Source organism: Miniopterus natalensis, chromosome 7 (genome assembly GCF_054644295.1).
Source record: "Miniopterus natalensis isolate mMinNat1 chromosome 7, mMinNat1.hap1, whole genome shotgun sequence".
NCBI lineage: Eukaryota > Metazoa > Chordata > Mammalia > Chiroptera > Miniopteridae > Miniopterus > Miniopterus natalensis.
Window position 1 is genome coordinate 21,810,191 of NC_142087.1, and position 25,252 is coordinate 21,835,442.

Here is a 25,252-nt window from a genome sequence, read left to right on the forward strand (position 1 = left end):
TTCTTAGGCTATTGTTCTCAGATTTTGGCATCAGTTTTATTTTCTCTTCATTAAAAAAATAACCTAGGAAATATCCTTTCTTTGGACAGGTTCTATAGTATAGGGAAAATACTTTTTGTCTTCAAAAATCTCTTGGAAAATTCACCCATGAAACCAGCTGATCCTGGTGACTTCTGGGTTTTACGTAGGGTATGTTGGGAGAGGCATAGGGAAGATACGGAGGTAACTCTATGTAAAATATTCATAGTTTCTTTCTTTGCTGTTCATGTTAGATTTTTCTACCTCGAATTGCTTCAAATTGCTTCAATTTTTATTGACTGAAATCCTCCTTAAATAATATCCCACTGATTCTTGCTCTGGTGTAATGGTCAAAACAGGACATCTTTACCGCACACTCCTCCTTTACATATTTGAAGATGGACATCATGTCCCTTCTATGTCTCTCTTTCCCAGAAATGTTGATTTGGGGATAGTGGCATTACCAGAGGTTGCATTCTGCATCATTCCTTTTTTGGTGTTCATTTAGTTTTTCTAAACTACTGCAACATTATATTTGTTATGTAATAGGAATAGAAATATATTAGCAAAATATGTTCTTCTGAATTGAGAATGACCTGATCAGGGACGAAGTGGCAGTGGATCTCTTTATTTATTTGTTGCAGATCTAATTTTGGGCAAGATTATAAGAATTAAAACTATGTCAGCTCACCGATGCTCCCACTCCCCTTCTTTCTCCAAATTGCCGATCGATGAACCTCTTCCATGTTCTCTTACAGAGCTGTGCTTAGCTGCATTCACTCCTCCGCGAAGGCACAGGGAGGCAGGAATGGAAGACCTCGCTCTCGCCCTCAGAATCTGTGCGCTCCAAAGATGCCAGTTTTCCTTCGTAGCTTCTAAATTTGCAATAGCAGCAAAGAGTAGAAGAGAAGTTCTTCAAAGAGGAGGTTAGGATTGTAGAAGTACAGATAAGGAAGGGCCTAGAGAAATCCACATGCCCAATGCACGAGTGAATGGATGTGGCTAGAATCAGAGAAGAAAACAATGTGTGTTTCTTTGCCTTGTCACGAATGTGCACCGTGGGTAAGCCTGTCAGACGGCGCACTGGGCAGGAGCACCTGAGGCCTGGCTGGGTGCGCCTCAACTTCAGACTCATCTCTGTCCTCACTGCCCCATTGTTGGTGAACATCATGCTGGCCCTAAAAGGGGACCCTGAAGCTGACGGCCTGGGCTCATATCCCTAGTCCAGGTCTCATTTTCCTCATGTGTAAAATGGGGGCGATAATGACTGCAGCTTTATAGGGTTGTTATGGGGCTTAAAACTAATTCACGCATATGTGCAAACACGCAAATATTTGTAAACCACACATACATGCATGTATACAGAAAGAGAATGAGCCGTACAGACAATACTTCAAGTAGCTCCTGGCACAAAGCATGTGCCATGTAAACCTGTATAAATGTTAGCTGCTGGCCCTGCTAGTGCTGCTCTGTCCCAGGTAGTGTTTAGTAGTAAATCTCCTAAATTCTGTGCAAGTTTCACCCTTATGGCAACATCTCAATTTGGATGCTCAATTGCCATTTATAGTTGAAAAACTTATGCTTGAAGAAGTAAAGTTTTCTGGAATGAGCCTGACTTTCTACACCTTGTTGGCTGGCACCGGTTAACGGATTGCTGCTTTGGTTAAGCTCGCGGCTTAATCCACCCACGGCTCCCGCTGACCAAGATTTACTGTCTTTTTTTAAAAAAATTTTCCCCTGCATTTTTCTTTGCATTCTATTGAATGCCAGATGGCATTACGGCTTTTAACTAATTAATTAATTAGTTAATTAATTAGTCCTCTGTATCTAAGGTTCTATTTCTTTATTAATTTCTTTCACTTTTTAGATCCCATGTATAAATGAAATTGTACAGTATTTGCCTTTTCCTGTCTGACTTATTCCACGTAGCATTATACCTTCAGGGTTCATCCATGTTGTCGCAAATGTCAAGATTTCATTCTTTTTATTGCTGAGTAATATTCATATATATATATATATGTATGTGTGTGTGTGTGTGTGTGTGTGTGTATTGCTTGCACCTTGGCTGTTGTAAATAACGCTGCAATGAACAAGCTGTGCATGCATCTTTTTTCCTTTGGATACATACCCAGGAGTGGAATTGATGGGCGGTATGGCAGCTCTATTTTTAATCTTTTGAGGAATCTCCGTACGGTTTTCCATAGTGACTGCACCAATTTACAGCCTCACCAACAGTGCATGAGGGTTCGCTTTTCTTCACACCCTCACCAGCGCTTGTTACTTGTCGATAGATTTGCTGTCTCGATGATCCCCCTTCCAGGTTTTCACAGCAAAGAGGCCTCATTGCAAAGCTGCACAGGGCATGGTTCGATGAGGCAGCCCTACCATCTCCACACCTCCCTAGCCCGTAAGGCAGGTCTTCACTCCCTGGTCATCCCCAGCTGCCCCCACCCGGCCCAGCCTCGCATGGGGAGCTGCTGGACCTCCACATTCACGTCTCCGCCCATGTCCTTGTGCGGGGTGCTCTGACTCCCCCCTTCCTCAAGGCTGGCAGCTCCAGGGAAGCACGTTAGAGTCTCTTCTCTGCTCTAGCGTGTTGCGTGTGCTTTGTGTTCTCAGCCATGCCTGAGGTGAATCATCCATTCATTCATCAGCTCATTCATTCATTTAGAAAGGTTTCTTAGAGTCTACTACGTGCTGCACTTTGCAGGGGAGGGATGCAATCATGAACTAGACAGACATTGGCCCTGCCCTCGCCGAGTGAGTAGAGTATATGGTATTGAAGGTGGTATTGACTTTTCGGCATCAAAGATAACTCCCAGACTTTTTCCAGTGTAATCTGATGAAAGAAGGTATTTAGGAAATTCTGGAGGAGAAAGATGTTGGAGGTGAGGTGGGGAACAAAAGATGATTAATTTTGGATATGTTAGCTTGAGATAATTATGAAAGACCAAGGGGAGATGTGGCTATATGGTTCTAGAGCAATGCTGTCCAATATAAATATAATGCAAGCCACATATGTAACTTTAAGTGTTCTAGTAGCCACAAGAAAACAAGCCAAAAGAAACAGGTGAAATTAATTTTAATACTATTTGACCAAATATATCCAAAATATTATCATTTCGGCATTTAGGAAATCCTGCCATTTGTAACAACATGGATGGAACTTGAAGGCATTATGCTAAGTGAGGTAAATCAGACAGAGAGAGATACTGCATAGTATCACTTATGTGTGGAATCTAAGAAGATGTCAAACTCATAGAAACGGAAAGTAGAAGAATGGTTACCAATGGCTGGCGGTGCTGGGGAATAGGGAGAGGTTGTCCAAAAGGCACAAACTTTCAATGAGGGCTCAGGATCTAATGTAAAGCATGGTGACTATAGTTGATTCACATACTTAACTTGTTCCAAACATAAGTGAAATCATTTCGATAATTGAATTATCTTTTTTTTTTTTAATATATCTTTATTGATTTCAGAGAGAGGAAAGGAGAGGGAGAGAGAGAGATAGAAACATCAATGATGAGAGTCATTGATCGAGCCCACAACCCGGGCATGTGCCCTGACCGGGAATCGAATCCCGATCGCCTGGATCCTAGGTCGACTCTCAACCGCTGAGCCACTCCCACCCAGCTGGGCTGAATTATCATTTTAAAAAACCTAATTAAGTTAAATTAAAAATTTAGTTGTTCAGTTGTACTAGCTGCATTTCAAGTGCTTAACAGCCACATGTGGCTAAGTGGCAACTATATGTAACAATGCAGTTCTGGAGTTTAACAGAGGGGCCTGGGCTAAAGACTCTTCAGACTACAGGTGGGATTTGTAACTAACAGAAGTGAGGTCACCCAGGAAGAATACCCGGAAGGAGAAGAGATGCTGGGTGATCTCCATGAGCTGGCTCCTCTCTGTGTTACCTTTAAGACATCAGCCATTGCTTATGATAGTTCACTGTCTTAGATTTGGGCATATGATGAAGATCCTAGGCCATGTTTGAAAACAGGGCCATTGGAATTGTCATTGAAATGTGGGTATGTACCCTGTACCTTTTGCTTGAGTACAGAGTATGTAGGCGTTTGCTGATCCCTCCTGATCCCTTGGAGACATGTCTGGGTTAACTTCACAGAGATCTAATCTCCTGGTCCTCAAAGGCCAATGCTGTCCTGGGATTCCTTCAGCTCTGACATCACCTGTAGCCTACAGGGTGGGTGTTGTCTGTGTTACTTTAAGGCAGCTGGTTTGGAAACCCGGACCCTTTACTGCTCTATACAGAAACTTCCTTTATACCAGGCATTGTTGGAAGGCAACCTTTACAGAAGGTTGGGGTCATTGACAAAGTGGACAGTGGGTAATGACTCCTCTGTCTCCCTCTGCTCCCTCACCCCTCATTTCTTTTGCATTGAACCCCCCCTCCTCCCTCAGGGACAAACACTTCGTCTGGTTCCCCTGCAACAGTTCAGTAGCTTAAACTGGTTCTTGGTGTCTTTCCGTAAATTCTAAATGTCTTGTTAGATTTTTTTTTTATCCAAACAAATACATTAGCCTCCTTAAAAAATTTTTAGGTGAATAAAATGCCCTCTCCCCACCCCACATTGCAAATGCTTTTTGACCTGGATCTTTAATTCTTCATCTCATCTTGTGTCATGCCTCATCTTTATGTTCCCTACAGTGTCTGCTTACAGAAAGTGGTCAGTTTATATTTGGTTAATGACTGCCCCTGTTTCCTACTTCCCATAAAACCTCTTTCAGAGGAGAGTTGAACTAATTGCTCCTTTACCCATTTCATCCAGGCCACAGACAAAACCACAGCTCGTTTGGTGGCTGAAGTTTACTGAAAGCTTCCTTTCCTCTTGATGCAGTCAGTTTATTTAATCACATGGCAGGGTTGGCCTGAGGGTAACAGTGGGCCAAGGTTGTTGGAACAGTGACTGCTTATGGTTGGGGATGAGGGTCTTGCCTTCAAGATTTAGCAGCTGTGGCCCAGGAAACTGAAACTTTAAATCTACAGATTTGCAATGAGTGCAGTCAAAATGGGAGTATTGCCTCATTTTGAGCATCATGAAAAATAAAAATATAATGTGGGTATTTTGGATGTATACTGATGGCTGAGAAAGAGAATAAGAATTTGTGTAGCCTTCAGGGGTAAAAATCAGAGCAATGCTCATGGCCTTTGATGAATATTATATAAGCAGAGCAAGGTGGTAGCTTGAATTGCCAAGGAATTATTTCCTTCACTCATTCACTTAGTCATTCATTCATTCACCAGTCATCTTCTAGGTTAGCATTCATTGAGTGACACTATTCTAAGCACTTTACTTGCATCAACTCATTAAATCCTCTCAATAACCCGTTAATTTGGCACTATTAGAGGTTAACTTGCCCAAACTTACATAGTTAGTAGATGGTGGAGTCAGAACTTGAACCAGGATGCCTGACTACAGAATCTTTTGACTTTAGCAAAAGATAGGTGAACAGGCCTGGTCCCTGCTCTCATAGACTTTACATTGTAGTAGGTAAGACAGCCAGTAAACATGTAAGTAAACATTAAATAGGAAATATTATTTCAGGTAGTAAAAATGAATATTATAGAATAATGAGATTGACTAAATGGGAGGGCAGTGTGGCTACTTCAGCTTGATGGCCAGGTTTGACCAGTCAGAAAAGGTGACACTTGAACTGAGGTGCGAATGATGTCAAGAAGCTAGACGTGTGAAGATCTGGAAGGAGAGTGTTTCAGGCAGTAGCAATAGCTAAAACAAGTTCTTAAGGTGGGTCTAGTTCAACTGTTGATACCCTGCCTAGATCCCATTCCCTGGGCCAAGGTACCCATTCCCTAGCTGCTATAAATTTTTGGCTGCTATCTGCTCACAACTGCAATTGCCCTCAGCTGGAGGAGAATGGCTGACATTAGATCCACCCACAAGGCCAGTGGCTGATTGATAGTGTGGTACAAGATGCTGGCCCCTTGCCTCTTGTGGAGTCATGGGATCATCAGCCTGAGCCTAGTCTCCAGTGGAGACCACATCTTTGCTTGGCTTTTCCCCATTTCCTGTTCTGCTTCCCTCACTCTTTTCCAGTTTGGTTCTGAGATCCTTCCCTCAGCAAACCACATGCACAAGAATCTCCATCACAGGCTCTGCTTCTAGGAAACCAAATCTAAGGCAATGGGAAAGAGCCTGGTGTTATGGAAAGATAGCAAGGGAGTCCAGGACGCTGAAGCATAGGGAGCAAGAAAGTGTGAGGGTGTGAGGGTCCATGTGGGGGAAGGGGACAGCTGAAGGAAAATCGTGCAGGCCCAGTGAAAAGCTTAGATTTCATTCAGAAGACATTGGGAAGACTTTGGAAGGTAATTTAGGTGTTGAAGTACTCTCCAGTTGTGGTGTGGAGAAAGAACTATGGGGCAAATGAGGCAGTAGCCTACTTGACCAAAATTAGTAATATTCCAGCCAAGAAATAACAACTCCTTGAATTAAAAAAAAAAAAAAGTAGTGGTGAAGCAGGTGACAGGGGCTGGATTGGAAGGTATTCTAGAAGTAGAGTAAGTACTTCCTGTTAAGTTGGATATGACAGAGTTAAGAAATCTAGGTTTTAGCGGTCAGGGACATGGCTAGGAGTGGAGGGAACAGTGCTTGCTTTAGCTTATGCCTTGGAAATTTCTTAAATGGGTTGCCTGCATTTAATCCCACCATCCTCACTGGAGGAAGCTAATACAGTTTTGAATTTAAATAACACAAAATGGTAGTTAGGGGAATGTGATGAAATCATATAATTGTGTTTCTCTCCACGAAGGCTTCCCTGTAATTGTTCATATTTCAGGGTGTTTGTTCCATCTTGCTCTTTCTGTTTCTCTACCAGCTCTGGCTTGGCTTTGATCAGATGTTCTTTTAAGCTGGGACAAGGGAATTCCATAGCTCCCCGCTTTCTTCTGGGCAGGCAGCTTTGTACGTGGCTTCCTGCCATAGCAATGGCCTTGATTAAGCAGAGGCCAAGGAGCCCCGCACGACCAGGGAGGGCAGAACTCCATTCCTCCCTTGCTCTCAATTTCAAGCGGATGTGAGTGGGAAAGAAAGGGTGGAGTGACTGTTAGTGTGAGAATGATTACCTTTCCCTTTGGAGAGCCTCTTGGAATATGGAACAGATTAGGACACTCGGAAGCTGTGAATGCTGCAGATCATGCCCAGAGGGGTGTGTGAGCATCCCAAGGGCTCAGGCCTCCCTGATTTCAGGGTGAGGCCTGGAATTAGCAGGAGGCCCTGGATGGGAGTCTAGGCTCTTGGTGGAGGAAGAGAGCTTTCCTTTATTCTTCTTTGTTCATAGAGAGATTACCCCCCCTCCTCTAGTGGGAGGTGGGACACATGCACAACCAAAAATTTATTAACTCTTCTTAACTTTCCTTAGCCTGGGAGGGAAATGTTAGCATCAGTGTCTTCCAGGAGAAGATCACTCACAGAGCACCTTGGGAGCTGGGATGCCCTGATTGGGAAAGAAGATATGGGCTCTCACACTAAAAAGAAAAGTGAGTCTTGAACACAGACAGATGCTTAACAAACCCACAAATAATTGAAAGGACAGAGTCCACATGCACCTTTTAATTGATGGAAGTAAAGCACTGACAGCGTGAACAATTCGTGGAAAAGAGGTCACAGCTTTTCTTAATCCACTGTGCCCAAGCCAGACACCCCCATCACTTCCTGCTTCATGCAATGCCATTGTGCCTTGACTTGCAGCCAAAACAAGTACTTAATTTTCTATCTCTATGTGTACGAGCAATGTTTGTCTAATTTTGGGTGATGTCTGTGTCTGTTATCGGTGCCTTGCACAGTGCAAACTTTAAGAGGAGCAAGGGACAACATTCAGTGCCAAGCACAGAAGTAGGGGCACCTTGGCTGCTTTGGGTCAGGATCTGGCCTTGTCCCCTCTCTCACATTCTTCCCCTGGCCAGGTAAAATCATCTTTGCTTTTACCTGCACGCCTGTTGAGCCTTAGACTGACACCAGTTCCTGCCCCCCAGAAAGAATCATATAAGAAGCTTCCTAAAAGTTATGCAAAGTTGTTCCTGGCTTTAGCTAACTAGAGCTTGAGGAGTCAGTGGGCCACACTTAGAAGGATGTCAGGCAGGTGACCAGGGTGTTTAGCAGGTGTTAGAGTTGTGGTCTGGAAATTTGGAGTGAGTCCCAAGTAGTGATATACCTTTGGGAAACACACAATGAGGATGGGAGCCAGGGAGAAGCCTCATGGGGTAAAAACAGTGCGATGAGCGGAGAATAGGCCAAGAATGGTATTTTTGGGAATACCCTCCATTAAATGATGGACGAAGAATAGAGGGATAAAAACCCCGAAGGACACTTGCAATGAGCAGTAGGAAAAGTTGGAAGGAGACCAACATCACAGAAACCAAGGAAGACAAGGGCTCATGTTGAGAGGCGAGAGTGCTGCTGGGCATGCAAGCTGGATGGGCAGCAAACCGGGGCCTTTGATTTCGTTTGACCTTTGTGAAGACAATTTCAAAAGACAGGAGAGGAAGAGCCCAGATGCATGAGACCTAGCAATGAGCCTCCCATTTGCTCGGTGCCTTCTGAACTTTGTGCTGGACAGCCTTCAGAGAATACCTTGTTTTATTGGGGGTAAAGAGAGAGCAGGAAGCAGCAGACCTGGAGGGGGAGGTACAGGGAAGGAGAGGAGCAGATCGAGAGGGGGTGTTATCGGTGTTTGCGTGTCTATTTCCTTTTGGAGGGGAAGGTTTGAGCATGTGTTTAGGGCTTGGACAAGTAACTGGTGGAGAGGGAAAACAGAGACCATAGTCATGAGAGGGAGGCCCCAGCATCTCAGGAGGCAGGTGAAGGGGTTAACCTGCCCATGTGGCAGAGAAAGTTTCTTCCAAGATGGGCGGGAAGGAAGAAAGTTTGGGTGATGGTCCAAAGAAAACTTAAAGAGTTGGGAGGAAACTTGTGGGAGTTCTCATCAGATGTTCTCAATTTTCCCAGGGAAGTAGGTGGAGAGGTCATCTTTGAGAGCGAAGGGGCAGGGGAGGAAATAGACCTGGAGGAGAGGGAAGCGGTGGGGAAGGCTGTGGTGGTGAATTCCATCACAGGGAGTACTCTGTGGGTAATGAAAAGGGTTGCAGCCAGCCACTGAGCCCAGCTACTAAGGTCCCCCTTCTCTGTTTACTCAGCCCCAACCCCCTTTGGCTCTGATGCTGACAAGGGCCAGGAGAGCCTTTCCATGCTCAGAGATTTACTGAAAGAAGAAGAGATAGTAAAGGGGGGGAAAAAACCCTCTGAATTGCTCCTAAATAGCCAGGGAAGACTTTACAGAGCAGGAGAGAGTTTGGAAGGGCTTGCTCTGAGAACACAGAGAAAGTTTGAAGAGTAAGGGGATCAGATGGGCCTCTCTGGAAAGAAATCTTTTTTTTTTTTTTTTTTTGGGGAGAAGGGAGAGAAGCAATTATTTCAGAGGATTACCTGAATTCCTCCTTTTACATCACTGTATCACTGCCAGAAGTTGATTTGTAACACAGTTAGTCACGTTACCACATCTTACCCCTTATAAATGATGGATTGGGGATTTTTCAGGTTACTTGTGTTTTTCGACCATCGGCATTGAGACTGAGGGATTATTTTTGTAGCGGTAAGTGTATGTATAATGCTGTATCCAAGCCAGGGATGAACGCTTTATTTGAAGTTTTACTTTCTTAACCATGGTCTTGACCTTCAAGTTGTAGAGACTTCCTTATTTTTTTTCCAGTTTTGGTGGAGAATATCCCAGTCTGGGAATCCAACTAACATAACTTCCTCCAATTACACTCTGAAAACAGTAATCTCCATGGATATCTGAGTGTGGTCTGTGCCTCTCAGTTTATCAGCCTGAATCTACTGCAGAGAAGGCTCAAGGCAGAGTGTTTTAAAATCACTAGTGATGTTTAGTTTGCTGATAACTGAGCTGAAACAATCAGGACTGGCTATATAATTTGCAGGTCCCGGAGCAAAATGAAAATGTGGGGTCCTTGTTCAAAAATTATTAACAGTTTCAAGATGGTAATAACAGAGCCTTAAACCAAGTGTGGGGCCCTCCTGAGCATGAGCCCTGTGCAACTGCCTGAGTCACATGCTCACGATGCTGGCTCCTGGAAACAACCCAAGGGCAGTCACACAAGTTGCAAAAACCTCCCCAGCTTTCCCATCCCCTGCCTCTCACTACTGAGCTTTAGTTTTGGATACTTGCTCTAAGCCCTGAGCCAGGTTCTCCTTTAATTCTCTCTCCTTTTGGAAAAATAAAATCAGCCCAACACATCACTGTTATAATCTGCTGTCCCATGACCACCCCAGGAGCCTGGACAGGGAGGTAATAATGGGATGGTGTGGTAGACAGAGCTATGCATAGGTCAACATGGGAGCCATGCCCCATTATAGGATCATATGTTGGCTCCCAAGTAATTTTTAATTCTTGCCCAGAAGTGATATCTTAATTGGCAGCCAAAGCAGACAGTTCAAGTTAGGACAACCTGTGGGAGTACGGGTGGGGAACCCCCTTTGCCATTGGTCATAGGCTTCCAACTGAAAGTAGATATGTGTCCATTTTGTGACCTTATTTACAGTAGAAACCCTTCTCCTTTCTCAGCTTTCTGATAGAATTCTAACCCGACTATGAAGTTTTGACTTCAATAATTAACAGCCTGATAAATCTCATCTAACTTAAAAGGTTTGGGAGTTGGGGAAAAAATCATTCATACAGGTGGCTTGAACCTGGGTCTTGGCCTCTCATCTTCCTCCCAGAGCAACATGATCTTCAGCACTTGTTCCAACTTCTCCACAAACTACTGGAGCCTGGGCTCTGTGTAGTTGCCCAGCTACTAGGCTGACCATCAGGCAGCATCGCCAGCATCTATGCAGATGACAGGGCCTCAGGATCTCAGATCTCTGGGTCCCACTCCACCAGTATGTGGAGCAGCTGGGGGTCTGGGAGCCTGGCTGCAATGATGGTTGGGGGTCAGCAGGCATAAGGGTCATCCTGGGTGAGAAGGAGACTATGCAATGGCTGAATGATTGCCTGGCCTTCTACCAAGAGACAGTGAGAAGCCTGGAGGCTGATAATTGGAGACTGGACAACAAAATCCAGGGACACCTGGAGAAGAAGGGACCCAGGTCAGAGACTGGGGGTATTACTTCAAGACCATCAAGGACTAAGATCTTTGTGTTGTGGACAATGCCCACATCATTCTGCAGATTGACAATGCCTGTCTTGCTGCTGATGACTTCAAAGTCACATATGAGACAGACCTGGCCATGCACCAGTCTATGGGGAATGACATCAATGGGCTCTGAAAATTCACTGATGACACCAATATCAGTCAGCTGCAGCTGGAGACAGAGATCAAGGCTCTCAAAGAGGACCTGCTCTTCATGAAGAACCACAAAGAAGAAGTAAATGGTCTACAAAACCAGCTTGCCAACTCTGGGTTGACTGAGGAGTTGGATACCCCCAAATCTCAGGACCTCAGCAAGATCATGGTGGACATTCAAGCCCAGTATGATGAGCTGGCCTGGAAGAACTGAGAGGAGCTAGGTAAGTACTGGTCCCAGCAGACTAAGGAGAACACCACAGTGGTCATCTTGCAGACCATTGAGATAGGAGCTGTTGAGATGATACACAGCTAAGATGTGTCTCCAGTCCTTGGAGATTGACCTGGACTCCATGAGAAATATGAAGGCCATTTTGGAGAACGTCCTGAGAGAGGTGGAGATGCCCTCTGCCATACAGATGGAACAGCTCAACAGGATCCTGCTGCACCTGAAGCATAGCTGGCCCAGACCTGGGCAGAGGGGCAGCACCAGGCCCGGGAGTAGAGGCCCTGCTGAACATCAAGGTCAAGTTGGTGACTGAGATCGCCACCTATCACCACCTGCTGGAAGAAGGGGAGGACTTTGATCTTAGTGTCACCCTGGACAACAGTAACTTCATGCAATCCATCCAGAAGACCACCAACTGCAGGACTGTGGACTGCAAAGTGGTGCCTGAGGTCAACGACACCAAAGTTCTGAGGCATTAAGGCAGCAGTAGTGGGACATCCCTCAGTGAGCAGGAGACCAATAAAAAGTTCAGAGATCACTGAAAAAAAAAAAAGAACTCTTCATCCACAAAGGATTTTTTTTGTAGCTTCCAGGGGAAACCTATTTAGTGTGTCCCATCAGAGGACAGTGAAGTGTCAGGGATTTGAGATTCAAGCAAGACAATTGGTTAGAAACCCTGAAGCTGCTACAAATTAGATGCAAATAACTGTACAAGTTCAGAATAAGAAGCAGGTCCGAGATTAAAGAGAGAAATGAGTATTGGTGGGGAGGGCCAATCCAGTCCATGGGAGCCTTAATAGAAAGGTGCTGGGAAGTTCAGGCAAACAGCATGTGGTGGAGTAGTGGGAACTAGGGGGGTGGGACAAAGACAGAGCCAAAGGTCCAGCCATATAAATACTTTGGTCACCAAGGAAACTTGTTCAACGTGTTCTCCTGTTTCCTCTAAGGTATGTGAGGTTCAGTTGCCAGGCAGGTGACGGTTGGCTGAAGTGGGCATGATGAAAGGTGGAGCAAGAGGAAGTTCTACAGAAAAGAGTATAAAAACACATAAGTATGCAGTCCTCTAGTTCTGAAGAGGAAAGCTTTGCATTTTCTATTTTTGGTCTGGTAAATATGCTCTTCCAGGGCAAAGGTCATTTATTCTATCTCTGTCCTACTCTATAGCATATGACACCATTCTCATGTGCTTCTTCCCCTAGCCTTGTTTTATTATTGAGGCATACTTTGGAGCAGTAAAATTCACAGATTTGAAGACTAAGCTTGATGAATTGCTACATATCTATATACCTGTGTAGCTACCACCTGGATCAAGGTGGAGAGCATTCCTATTCCTCTAGTAAGTTTGTTTGGACCCGATTCCTGGTCAGTACCTGGTTATGTCTTTCCTTAAGCACATGTAATGGAACCAGAGAGCATGACCCTTTGTGTGCCTGGTTTATCCTGCCTGTCATTATGTCTGAAGATTCATCCATGCTGTTGGCGGTAGCGGCAGTTCATTCTTTTGCATTTCTGAGTAGTAGTCCCTTGTAGGACTGTGCCATGATTTGCTCACCCATTCTCCTGTTTAGGCATTGGGGCCGTTCCCATGCTGGAGGTGTATGAATCCAGCTACTATGAACTTTCTCTTTTTGGTGACATATGCTCTCATGTCTCTTGATGTCCTCCTTCTGGAAATGTTTTCCTTTTGGTGTCCAGAGCATGGCTTTCTCTCTATTCTCTTCCTATTTCACTGACTTATCTTTCCTGATGTTCTCCGCTGTTTTCTCCTTACTTCCTCAGCTTCTAAATGTTGGGTTTTCCCACCCCACCAGTTCAGATCTTGGCCCTCTTCTCCATCTAGACCCACATTCTGGGTTATCTCCTTTAGTCTTGTGGCTTTAAATATGACCTATAGCCTCATGATGCCCATATGTACATCTCTAGCCTAGATCTCTCACTTAAACTTCAAATTATTATATTTAGATGTCTTTCAACATCCATACTTGGATATTTAATGGGCATCTCAAACTTTTTAAGGACAGACCCTGACCTTCTACTCTAACCCTCACAATCTGTTCTACCCCTGGCTTTCCCCATCTCAGTTATGGCAGCTCCTTCCTTCCAGGGGCTAAATTTTAAAAACTTGGAACAATCATCAACTCTTCTCTTTTTCTCCCACCTCACCTTCAATTCACCAGCAAATCCTATGAAAGCTGCCTTCAAATTATATCTTGAATAATCATTTCACCATATCCATCATCATCTCCCAAGACTGATATCCTGCTTCAGTCTTTGTCCCAGCTACACTCTTTTCTTCACAAGAAGCCAGAATAATGCCTTTTAAAAGCAGAAGCCAAATCAGGTCACTTATCTGCTCAGAATCCACCAATGACAGCTCATCTTACTCATAGTCAAAGTCAAATCCTTTACTCTGGCTTATAAGGCCCCACGTGAATTCTTGCCCGTCTCCTCTATGCTGTTTCTCTTCCTAGTCCTTCCCCCTTGCCCACTCTGCTCTAGCCACATTGGTGTCCTTGACATTATGTGAACAAGCCAAGTATGTTTCCAGGAACTTTGTCCTGGCTGTTTGCTTTCTAGCGCTATCCCCGGATACCTGCAGGGCTTACTCCTTTCCCCGCTGCAGGTGTCTATCAGGGCACCTGGGCACCTTCTTTAACACAGGAACTCATCAGCACCCCATGCCATATGGAAGGATGTACATATGTTAATGTCTCTTCCAGAGAGTTCCTTAGAAAGAATTATCCTTTCTCTGTAAAAACAAACAGTTGAAAAAAACATACATTTCTCTCAAGTTAGGTTATAATGTCAAGGAGATTACATTTATGTTTATTCTTCACTGTGCTCAGCCCAGTGATGTTAACGCTGTTTGATAAGTAGGGTTTGGTTGAATCATAGAAAAAAATGAATAGCTTGATTAAAACAGCTGTGGAGAAGTGGTGACTTACTAAAGGGACTGTGGTTTTTAGCAGTTACACGTCATGTAATCTTGAGCAAGTGGGTTACTAGCCCTTTCTGAGGCTCAGTTTTTACATCTGTAAAGTGAGGGTAGTAATTCTTTTATATTTGCCTCAAAGGTGAATTCAGCATGAATCGAGTATTTAAAACAGACTGACATTTGAGGTTACAGCTATCTTTTTGGAGAGCATTAATTTGGGTGTTACATAAAAACATATATAAACTGTAAGATGCAGTACAAAATATAATATTAAAGTATTAAGGTATTGAGGAATTGTAATCCTGGCCATTTTTATCTGTGAATGTCTCTATTTACACAAGGTTCTCCTCAGTCATTCCAACGGTGTATGTCTGAGGGCAATGTGATTATTACATGAAGTCTCCAGTCTTCTGGAACCTTCTGTTACATGCCTCTGGTCTTCACAAAGCGATCATTAACTTCCAGGTGGCCTCCCATTCTGACTCGGGCAATGGGCCAATTCCTTGATTCTATCTCACAATGTAACTTCCAAAGTAAATGTCTATTAAGCCTTTGTGTAAACATTCCAGGCCTGTAGCAAAGTCAACTGAACATAAATCACCAAGCGAAAGGGCTGTAGGAAAATGAATGTGTAAGTTTGAAAAATGAAATAATACAGCCTGGTTTGGTTGTGGACCTCTGGCCTCAGTTACCTCCGCTAAGACTCTCTCTGGTCTATATCAGAGTTCATCACAGAGGTGGCGGTTTCCAGTCATTCCAGTGAGCTCTGCCCAAATATAGAGAAAATAAGACTCCCCATAGAAAAAGACACAAAGATGCCTATTTACAAATGGGCTTAACCAGCCTTCTAAATAAAAACCCGATTCTACCTTCTCCTCACTAACTGGGTCTGTTCGTGTCAAGATGCTTTGGCTAGAAATCAAAGAGGGTGGTTGTGATAAGTTTTGCTGTTTTCCCTCTTTATTTAGAAATGGATGGTGAGTGAAAGTTCTAGCTCATATAAATCGATGTTGGATTCTTTTTCCCTTTGGAAAGAAGGGTAAAAAGAAGAAATAAAAGCCCCGCCAGGAGGAATGAAGGGAGTGAAGGGCAGCGAATTGGCAAAAATTAAGGAACTTGGTTTGAGTCCTGCTGTGAGGGGCTCAGGTGTGCATTATGCCTCCCAAGTGTCAGCTTGTCAACTGGACAATAGTCGCTCCAAACTTGACTTTTTCCAAACGTCTGACCCAGGAAGCCTATGTGCGATGCTGCTCTTATGCAGAAGACTCAGTCAGCCTTTTCAAAGGTAGACACTTTCAGATAGGTTCCCACATTTTCAGCACAGAACACTCGAGCTCAGAGAACATTTTCTTTCCCACATACCTAGCAGGGCCTAGAGCATGTCATGGCTTTTTAAAAATGCCCTTTACTTTACTGACCAAAACATGTTGTCAACCTTACTTGTTTTTTTCTACCTCTTAGAAACCAGTGTAGAAGAAAAGAACTCACCTCAAGAGGTCTCGATGGTATGTAAGGGTGTCATAAAGTTTGATAAGCTTGGGAACAAGTTACTAGAGAACATCACCCCATGCCCTTCTCCAGAGGGTAACTCAGGGTATGTTTTCTCTGCCTGGCTCATTTGGCTTTGGGTCTGTCTGAATGCATAAGATGGCCAAGGAACTCTAAGACTTTCATTGTATCCCCAAGTCACTGATGTCATCGCCCTGTTCATTCCTTTGGCCACACCAGGAGGTCACCTGCAGGTGGCTCTCGGATATACTGATGGCGTCCTACATCTTTAAGCACAAAGACATCTGGTCCTACTGGGCTGTTCCTCCCATGCCTGGGGCTGGCTGGAGTCTTCACTGTGGTGTCACTGCCCCAGAAGCTGCCCTCAGCAATGTGGCATGAAGTTGCAGATAAATTCTGCCCAGGTGCCTCCTCCCTCAGAGGGGCATTTCTGAGATGTGTGGTGTGTTCTGTAAAGCCACTCTGAGGGTCCCCAGTGGGACTGTGCCCCGCTGTTCACAGCGATAACCTGCTCATAAGCACTCCCTTAATTGCTTCCTTTCCTTTCCTACCTCGACGGGCTCTTCACCTCCCATATAAGCTACTTGCACCCACATATTTGTCTCAGGTTCTGCTTCTGAGGAAATGCAAACTAAGACAATGTATGACCTCTCCACTTATGGATTTGCTTAGGCCAGACATAGAACCTGCCCAGCCTTTATTTCCTCAGCTCTAATACTTGAATAATAATATAATAATTAAGTTAGTACTCACTATGTACCAGGCATAGTTCTGAATGCCATATATATAAAATTAACTCTGTGAGGTGTGTATGAAGAGCATCCACATTGTACAGATAAGAAAGTGGAGGCACAGGGGGGCAGGTGATTTGCCCTGTCTCACAAAGCCAGTAAGTTTACACGCTGGAACTCAACTCAGCATCTGCAACCGACATTCCTAACTACTGACCCATCCTATCCACTCCTTGAGAATCAAATGAAAAAACAGACATGAGGGTGACAAGAAAAAAGAAGTTCTATACAAATGAGAGGGATGATTATTACTAAAACCTTCCCAGTGTCATCCAATTATGCCTTCTGTGTGTTGAGTGGATTTTTAGCAAAAGTAGAAGCTGGCTCCATGGTCACTCCAGCTCCTGAAAGCTGCTTCCAAGTGAGTGGAACTCAGTCTAAAAGGATATTAGATTCCATTTCATAAATACTGTTTGTTTTTTAGAGCTATTTTGAAGAAGTCTATTGTCAAGATTAGGGAGATTTCATTGCAGTGAATCTCAAGAGGCACTGGGGCAGCTGATACACTGAGGTGTCATTAAGAATTCTATCAGCACCGAAGGATAATCTTGCTGCAGACAAGATTGCTTTGGGCGTGTGTTCCAGTGTAGGTGCCAAAAATGCTAAGACTTGGAGAAAGTAGAGCTACTTCCTTTTGCTGCTTGGAAGGGAGATAGAAAAACATCAGGAAATGCTCTTTTCTTCTCTCGGGATCTTTCAGGGACCTCCCACCTGCACAGGATGGTAGATCTTCGCGTTGGTCAGGAATGACCGGCCGGAAGATGAAAGGCGAGTGAGCACGAGTCCAGCTCCAGCTCTTCACAGCCCCGAGAACCCGCGGGCTGCCGTGTGGTGGGAGATGGCGCAGAAAAGGCACGGGGACAGGTGGCTCCAGCTTCCCTGCTGGGGCAGCTCCCGCATGAGCAGTTGGGAGTCAAAAGGCTGAACAAAGCAGAAGCATAGAGGTGTTCTTCTTTTTCTTTTTTTTAATCCTCTCTTGAGGATATATATATTTTTCCCATTGCTTTTCAGAGAGAGTGGAAGGGGGAGAGAGAGAGAGAAACACCGATGTGAGAGAGACACATCGATTGGTTGACTCCCGACTGGGGCTGGGGATTGGGCCTGCAACCGAGGCACACGCCCTTAGCTGAAATCAAACCCAGGACCCTTCAGTCTGCAGGCCTATGCTCTAGCCACTGAGCCAAACTGGCTAGGGCTCTTTTTTTTATATATATATATGTCTTGATTGATTTCAGAGAGAGGAAGAGAGAGGGAGAGAGAGAGATAGAAACATCAATGATGAAAGTCATTGATCAGCTGCCTCCTGCATGCCCCAACTAGGGATCGAGTCCCCAACTCGGGCATGTGCCTTGACCAGGAATCGAACTGTGATCTCCTGGATCCTAGGTCAATGCTCAGCCATGGAGCCATGCTGGCCAGGCTGTTCTGCTTTTTCTTGACAGTCTTCAACTTGGCTGATTTTTGAGGGACATAAAGGTGGTCGTGACTTGACAGGCAAAATAGGGGGGATCTGATCTACACTGGGCCTGGGAAAACTGCCCAGGCATTGCAAAGGCACAGAGGTGGGGAAAAGCAATTGAGAACCCTAAATCTTTCCTCAGCCTTCAGCATGTAAGTGTTGGGTGCAGTCGACGATGGAGTTGACCTTAGCTGACTTGGCGCTTTAGTCAACTGTCTCAGGGCTTGGCACACGGCCACCCTTCCGAGGCAGATGGGGGAATAAACACCATTAGTACGTTGATAAGTGTTTGTTTTCCTTTGGCATTAGGGCTAAGAAAAATAAAGTGGGGAGGGTATCAGGCCCTGGAGTAAGCCTTTAAAAGGTTCCCCCTTTTGATTCTTTTATGATTGTCTATTTATAATGGCAACAATCACAACAGAGAGAAAAAGACTTCAATCACCCCTGGGACACGTTTTGTCAAAATTACATTTAAGGACTTTTTATATATGAGCGAGAAGCATTATCTTTTATTATGTCTTTAAACCAGCGAGGGGAAGTCGTGTGTATAGACCAAGGTGTTGCTGTGGCCTGTTGTCTTTTTTGGAATCCCTGGAAAGGATCACCAAGAAGGATGCTTCAGATAACTCTGTCTGCCAGGCAGTTTGCACGAGAGGAAAGAGGCCTTTCTAAAATCCATTAAAGATGATTCATTACTATCGGTCATACACAAGTTGTGTTTTATTACTTAAATGCATAAGTCATACATTGACAAGTAGTTGTATGTGCCACGCTACTTTGGACCCTGGGAGGACTAGAGGGTACAGGATGTGATTATTATTGCCAAGGAAAGTTCAGTTTAATTAGGGAGATAAGACTATCACATGTCCAGTCAAGACTACAAAAAAGCGTATGATTAAGGAGCAAGCTGTGAATTACAGGCTAGACGTGCTGTGATTCTCTTACATGTGACACAAGAGGTGTCAAGGGAGCAGCAAAGTCTGAGACACGTTTTGGAGGATGGGTACAACCCGAACAGTGAGGAGGAGTGGAGAGATGCTGGATTAGGGCAATGGCAGGCACAACAGCACCGAGGTGACAGTGCGTGTGTATGTCTGTGACCAGAGGGTTTGGGTGAATCAAAAGTAAGCAAGAAAATGAAGGAAAGCAGGCCAGACGGGGACTCGACTTGCCTGTTCTGCAGTCACGCCCTTACCTTCCTCTAAATGCTACTACGTCTACATTAGATCACTCTGTTTTGTCCATTTGCTTACTGTCATTTTGTAAAAGAGTAATTTGTGTACATGGCACTGTACTGAGTGACATGATCTGTCTTCGTTTGGGTTCCCCCAGAGGCAGACCCCAATACCAGGAGTCCAGGGCAAGTAATTTATTTGGGAGGTGATCCTAGGAAATTCTAGTGGGGGGGCTAGAAAAGTGAGACCAGGAGGTAAAGGGGGGCAACAAGGGACGTGTTATCAAAATATTTAGCAATGTGGACAACTGGAGCTCAGTCCTCCTAGGAAACAATGGGACTCAGTGTAGAGGATGCCTCAGAGTAGTCCCGCCTTCGGGGTGAGGGAGCTGGGATATTTATCCACCAGTTTCCTTCGGTCATTGATTCAGGGCTCATCTTGAGGGCATTAGCTTTTGTTCCACCAAAAAGCCCACAAGCAGAAGTTGCAGGTGTTTGCAATAGGCAATCTTGTTTCTAATATGCTAGCATTTTTTAGACTGAAACTTAGAGCCCCCGTGTCTTAGTCAGCTCAGACTGCTAGAACAAAATACCATAAACTGGGTGGCTTGTAGACAACAGAAACTTAGTTCTCATAGTCCTGGAGGCTGGAAGTGCAAGACCAGGGTGCCAGCATGGTCAGGGTCTGGCGAGGGCCCTCTTCCAGGTTGCAGACTGCATATTTTTTTGTTGTATCCTAATGGTGAAAAGGAAAGGATGAGAGAGCTATCTTGGGTCCATTTTATAAGGGCACTAATCCCATCGTGAGGTCTCCACCCTTATGATCAGTCACCACCCTGGGATATTAAAAATCATCCTTGGCTACCTGTTGTTCATCTCTTCCTTTTTCTTTCCATGTCACTGGTCGGCTCCAAAGCAGAGCAAGTTTTAGAAGACAAGTTGTTCAGTATGAGATGGAAACATGAGGAAGGGTTTTAGTTGTAGTAGGACTCCACCTGGGCTGGTTTACTTCTAGTCCAAGGAATTTCCAACACAGCTGTGAGGGACATTAATAGTATGATAATGGCTGAAATTGGAAGGAGCCAGAGTAATGATTCTGGGTTGGGCCCTGGATTTTCAGTGGAGAATGTATGTTAGTGAACTGAGCTCATGTTTCAGTTTTCATGGGGAAACCAAGATGGCCTTATTAAAAATCTGCAAAGTATCCACCCACCCAAAAAACCCTACCCCCAACATATATACTTTCCCCTGTGCTTCCTGACATGCAGCATTTCCATGAGCTAGTTAGGAAATATAAATTTAATCAGTGGTTTAACTCAATAATTTATTTTTTCTCTCCATCTGTAGCAACAGTCTATGCCAGTTGGGTTATGATCCAATGGGAGAGAGATCAATTAAAAGGAAACCACAGTAGAGAAAGCATTTAAGAACAACATTCTTTCTTTTTTACTAAATTTTAATTTTTAAAATTTGCTTTGGGTTTTGTTCAGTTAATAAAGAGAAGAAAAAATAAGAAAGGAAAATCAAACTACATTGTGTGTTTCTGTATGTCTTTGTGGAATCCTGGAACTGGAGGAAAACTTGAAAGGCCATTTTAACATTCTTGACTTTTCATCAATATTTGTTGAGTTGAATTAAGGCTGTATTCCATATGAGGAATAGACTGAAGACATGCAGAGAGATTCAAACTCCCTCAATAATCTGGTATTTGTCCAATCATTGATCCATCCATCCATCCATCCATCCATCCATCCATCCATCCATCCATCCATTCATCTTCTTACCATTAGAAAATTCTATGTCAGCTTCTGTCAGGGCTAATTCTTTTTAGTAAATGAAGAGAAAAAATCTCTTTGTATTACAAATTTTAGTATGAGTTAGATTATATCATCTCTCTTTGATGAGGGTTCATGTCTGGGTGTCTCAAACTAGCTTTTTTTCTATGGGTAATTTCCACTTCCCCTTTGTAGTCTACTTTGACTAAAAGTAATGTCATAGATTTAAAAAAATGTTTTGACATGGATGAACAATTTTGGAGTAGTTATAAATGATCTTAGAAACATAAAAGATAACTTAAAAATGGAAAGCCATATTCATACAAGAAAATATAAGGATGCCAATTCTTCTTTAATTAATCTATACATTTTATGTGATCCAAATAATAACTAGGCAGAATGATTCTAAAGTTTATGTAGAAAGGTAATCAATAATAATTAATAGCATTCTGAAAAAGAAAGGTAATGAAGGGTGACTACCCTATCTTATAAAAACATTAATTAAGACAGCATGGTACTTGCTGTCTTAAGAATACGCAGACATCATTGAAACAGAATAGAAAGAAAGCCTAGAACAGACCCAAATAAACATCAGAATGTAATACACTATAAGATGAAGTCTGAATTTAAAATAAGTGAAAGAATTATTCAACGAATTAGGTTAGGACAACTAAATAGCACATCACACTTTACAGTATAAGTTCCAGGTGAACAAAATACTCAAATGTTAAAAAAAGTAACCATAAAAATACAAGAAAATATATAAATTATAATTATAGCAGAGAAAAGTTTTTCTAACAATGACAGAATACTCACAAGACATAAAACAGAAGATTGATTAAAAATAAAGAATTTGTACCTGGTAAAAACTACTAACATCGAAGTCAAAAGATAAATAAAAAACTGGGAAAAACATTACAATTTTGTCAAAGTGTTAATTTCTCTGTTTTATAAACAAGGCATACAAACTTATAGGAAAAAGACTAATATCAAATAAATAATGAACAAAGATTAGAACAGTCAGTTTATACAAAGGAAATTCATAAGAAAAAGTGATTTATTTTGCTTATAAAAAGAGAAGTGCAGAGTAAAGCTAAACCAAGATATCCTTTCAGTTGTTGAATTGGCAAGGTTTAAGTTCCGCCAATGTTGCCAGTGGTGTGGACACATACGGACTTTCATGCATAGCTAGGGGGAATGTCAATGGGAAAGGTTGGCACACTACTACGGCCTGAGTCAAATCCAGCTTAATGACTGTTTTTGTACTGCTAGGAAGAGTTTTTACATTTTTAAATAATGGGAAAGAATAAAAAAATAATGTTTTGTGATGTGAAAATTATATAAAATTCAAATTTTATATCCTTAACTAAAGTTTTATTGGAACAAAGACACGCTGATTCTTTTATTTATGTCTATGGTTGCTTTAGTGCTATTTGACTAGTTGTGACAGATTGCAGAGCTGAATATATTTACTCTTATTTCCTCTTTAGAAAAATTGCCCATCTCTGCCCTGCAACTTGAAAATATTTTTCAAAATTATAATTCCCCTTTGACCAGTGAACAGAGGACCGGGAACTTATCCTATAGACACACTTGCATTGGTTGCAAAAGATTGGAAATGAACTAAATGTTTACCAGTAAAGGAATGGCTATATAATTACAGTATATTCCCACAGTGAAATAGCACATAATTATAAAAAAGAATATATATACTGAAATGAAATAATCTCTAAATATATGAAAATATATTTATGGTAGATAAAAAGATGAAAATTACCATTTGTGTAAAAGTGGGGGAAAATAACATATGTAAGTATACACACATATTTTTATACACCTATGCACATTTTCTCACATATATAAAAATCATCTCTAAAGATTACACAAGAAACATTGGTTGTCAAAGGGGAGAGTCACTGGGTGATTAGGATCCAGGGTGAGAGGTCAATTTTCATGAACTTTTATACATAATTTTAATACTTTAAGAATTTTTTTAACCATGCAAATGTGTTATATATTCAAAAACATTTTTAGAAAATTTTCTTCTCTTAGCCCATCTAGTTATTCTTTGTCTCATTACCAGGTAATATTTCTTCATGCCACATATCTTCATCTGAAATGCTTGTTCCTCTGTTTCTTTCTCTAATATTCTTCCTAGACTATAGACCTTTTGAGATTGGTGATCGTGTCTATATTGCTGACTGTCCCAGTGCCAGCACCTGGTGCCATGTAGGATAAAGCAACTGACTCTTCAAGGGTTGAGTAGTGAGGCACAGTTGAGATAAATGGCATGTGGTATGTGGCCCCTGGAGCAAAGATGAACCCCTATCGAGCACATGTAGGGTTCTTAGACAATGGGAGTCTTAATTCCATCATCTTGGAACCCTCCTATAAATCCAGTCTTCTACTACTACTGCTATCACAACTGAAGACCAAAGATGCACTGGGACAGAAACCAGCAATAAGCAAACAAAAGAAATCTGACTTTGCCATTTGATGGGGGCACCCTTGGCGTTACATATTCAAATGTGCAGCATAGTTTGTAATAAAGAAAAATCAGACATAATCCAAGTGGTTGGGGAAATGTTACAAACCATGCAGATATTACAAGGAAGAAGGGAGACCTTTATAAATTGACTTGGAAAGATGATCGAGATATAAAATGAAGAAAGCAGGTTGCAGAAATAGCATGTGTGATATGATCTTGTTTTTTAAAAGTTATACATAAGAAAAATTAAAAATAATGGAGAATATATATGTTGGTAGTGAGTGTTTCTGGAGACCTGTGAGAAAAGGGAGCTGCACATTTTATGTTGCATATTTACATAATATTTGAACATTCATAAATTTCTTGTGCAACTAGAAAGAGGAAGTGAATCTACATTTGTATATAGCTCTGTGTAATATCTGAGCTCCTGTCATGGAAATCATATCATTAGGAAAACACATAACTTACCTACAGAGCTCACAAAAGGGTAAATGACAGGAAGCTAAGGTCTGGAATCTGTAAAGGAAGGATGCCAATCAGAATTCATGAAAGGCGACACTTGGGAACTGGAAGAGTATATTCATTTGACATTGGTTCTCCAAAGAGAAACTGTACAGCACTGGAGATGGGGAGAGGATGGTTGTAGAATATGGAGGTCCTAGTGTTAAATTTTAATCGTGTGAATTTTAATAATGTTGAAATACTAATTCAAGGACTAAAATGGCTCTAAGATGGGGTTGAGGAGCCATGTCCATATACCACCCCCTATAATCACCTACTGTCTTTGTTATTATGTCCTGCTCTTGTTTTCTTAATTTTTCCTGATACAGCTGAGACAACAAGACAGGGTGGTCCAGGGCTGGGCGTGGAGACACCTGGATTCTAGTCCTTCCTCTCCTCTGGACTTGCCCTAGAACTTGGGTTGTCCACAGTCTTTCTCACTTTCTCTGTTTCCCACCCCCAGCAAGGAACTTGCTCTCCTTGACCAGATTCTCATGGTCTCAGATAAAAGAGAGCATGGATGTCATGAAATTTGGATTTTTCTTAGACAGACAGTTTCTAAAAAAGTGTGTGTGTGTGTGTGTGTGTACCTATTTAATATCAAATTCTTTTTTTTTTCCTGGCATCCTGTGCAGAACTTTCTATTTTATTCCCTCTTTTCATTTTCACTCTGATGGTCATCACGCAGCAACAGGGCTGGAAGAGAATGCAGAAACCATCTGGTTCAAGCCTGTCATCTTCCAGGTGGACCCCAGAGAAGGCTGGAAGGCTTGGTCTAGACAGTTCTTCTCAAACTTTAAGGTACACAGGAATTACAAGGGGACTTTGTTAAAATGCAGATCCTGATTCAATATGAGGATGAGCCTGAGATTCTGCATTGCTAACAACAAGGTTCCAGGAGGTGCCCCTACTGCTGTTCCACAGCCCACACTTCGGGGACCAGAGGTGTAGGATACAGAGCTTCTAAAAGCAAAGGCTGAACTTGGCCCAGTTTCCCCCAGTCACTGTCCAGTGCTCTCTCCTACAGAGGACATAATT

General features: G+C 42.8%; 1 pseudogene; it reads left to right on the forward strand.

Annotated features, from left to right (window-relative positions):
* Positions 1-10,757: 10,757 nt before the first annotated feature.
* Positions 10,758-12,061, forward strand: LOC107536302 (keratin, type I cytoskeletal 18 pseudogene; annotated as a pseudogene).
* The last annotated feature ends 13,191 nt before the right edge of the window (positions 12,062-25,252 follow it).